This window comes from Phytophthora infestans, genomic scaffold (assembly GCF_000142945.1).
Source record: "Phytophthora infestans T30-4 supercont1.178 genomic scaffold, whole genome shotgun sequence".
Lineage (NCBI taxonomy): Eukaryota > Oomycota > Peronosporomycetes > Peronosporales > Peronosporaceae > Phytophthora > Phytophthora infestans.
This window is the reverse complement of record NW_003303581.1, coordinates 117,068-119,362: the sequence shown is the minus strand read 5'-3', so window position 1 is coordinate 119,362 and position 2,295 is coordinate 117,068.

Below are 2,295 nucleotides of genomic sequence, written 5' to 3'. Positions count from 1 at the left end.
TTCTCGGAGTGGGCATAACCCCTCCACCTCACGGAGTAGCTGTCGGCTTATCGCGACCACCGTTGCTCCTGGAGAGATTCCGCTTCCACGTGGAAGTGGACTTTCTCCATTCCGGTCAAAGCAGGGGCGGAGGTGCCCTCGTACGATTACGAGTACTCCGCGCCCTCCGAGAGCCACTCTCGTCCCGACTGCTCCGAACCGACACAGGACCCTGAGGGTTGACCCGCCTCCGTCAACGTGTCCTCGTGCTTGAGATTGCACTTGGCCCTTGGGACTGGCGGTAATGCTGCCGCCCAGGCCGGGAATCAGGGCGAGCTCGCTCGTCTTGCGGGTCGCCTGGACCTGGTGGAGCGAGAGGTCGCGAGCCTGCACCTGCGGGTGGATCGCCGGGCCTCTTCGTCCGATCTGGACGAGGCCTTTCGAATGATCCGACGGATCGAGGCTTTGTTGCCACGTCCGGAGCCGCCTGCGGCACACTCCCAGACGTACGCGTATGGTGCGTACCCGGCGTACTCAGCGTACTCGGCGTATGGCGCCGGGATCCGTTCGTATGGAGCCCCTCCGGCGTACGGTCTTGACCGCAGCCTTGCCGTCCCGACCGAGGCTTGGGTGCCTGCTCCGACGCCCTCGTCGACGACTGTGACCGGCCCTCGCTTCGAGGAGCTGGGTCAAGGGGGGACTGCGAGTCAGCAACCCCCTGCGGGTCAAAGTACCGCTTAAGACGTCCGACATAGAGCGTCGGGTGCGTCGTCATTGACTTTGGAAGGTCGATGGTGTACGACGCACCATGTCTGGCCAGGACTGCAAAAGGTCCGATGAAGCGGTGCTTCAGTTTGTTGCTGCCGACAGAGCTGACAGTGTCAAGAGGTAGGCTTCTCGTGTCTAGCAACACTAAGTCCCCAGCCTCAAATATACTTAAGTTACCTCTTCCTTGTTTGTCTGAGTACTCCTTTTGTTTATCTTGGGCCGCTGCCATGGCATCGCGGACCCAGCTGACAATGTTCAGCTTGGTATCCATAAAGGATTCCACCTGTTTCCGCAGCGAAACTGGTCTCACATCCGAGACCTGGGAGGAAAGGGCTTTCCGAGCCTCTCCCCTACTTAGAATAGAGGAGTCAGTGTCTCCTCGAAGGGTGAGAGGCACTCTGGGGTGGCGGAAGCCGTTCAAGTAGAACGGCGTGAGCCCCGTGGACGCGTGCACCGCGTTGTTGAGCGCAACCTTAACAACTGGAACCTGCGTTGACCACGTACGTGGTGCTGCCGCGCACACACTGCGCAGAGTGTCCTCGAGCACTCGATTGACGCGCTCTGTTTGGCCGTCTGTCTGCGGATGGTCCGCAGTGGACATCTGCAGACGAGTTCCCAGTAAAGGGAACAGCGTTTTCCAAAACGCAGCAGTGATTCGTGGGTCTCGGTCCGAGACAATTGTCTCTGGGAGACCGTGATAGCGGAACACGCCATCGACGAACAACCTTGCGGCTTGTTCGCCCGTAACAGTGACGGAACTGGATCAAGATGTACCATCTTGCTCAGCCGACACACGAACATCAAAATTCCGGTGTTGCCGTGTCCGTCGGCGGGAAGCCCAAAGATGAAGTCTAGACTCATCGACTTCCAACAATCAGTCGGTACGGGCAGGCTCTGTAGTGGAGCCAAAGAGTGCCCTGCGGGTTTGACCCGCTGACATGTTTCGCATGTCTTAACGTACCGGGCGACCCACTTGTACATGAGGGTCCACCAGAAGGACTGAGAGATCGACAGGAAGGTCTTCTCGCGACCCAAGTGGCCGCTGGAGGGAAAGTGGCCGCTGGAGGGCGCGTCGTGCGCCTCCGCGAGGATATCGAACTTTAGATCCTCGTCGTTGGGTACGACCACCCGTGGGAGATCATTGGCCTCCACCCGGTAATAGAGGAGGCCATCCTTCAACTCATATCGGTGGAGCCGTGAGCGCTGTCGCGACGAGAACCAGTCGGACTCCGCGCTCGTTCCTGCTATACGGAACTTGACGATAGGCGCGACAGCCTTATCGTCCAGATACGCCATGCGTATCCGATCATATAGGTCCGCTGCCACCCGCGTGATGTGGGCCAACCCATAGTCAGGACGCCGAGAGAGGGCGTCCGCAAGCACGTTGAGCTTGCCCGGCTTGTACTCGACGCGGAAGTTGTATATCGCGAAGAAGGACAGCCACCTCGCCATCCTTTGGGAGAGGTGAGGTGAGCTAGTCGCCGTCCTCAGGGACGTGTGGTCTGTGTAGATCACAAAGGGCCTAGAGCCCAGAAGGTGAACACGGAA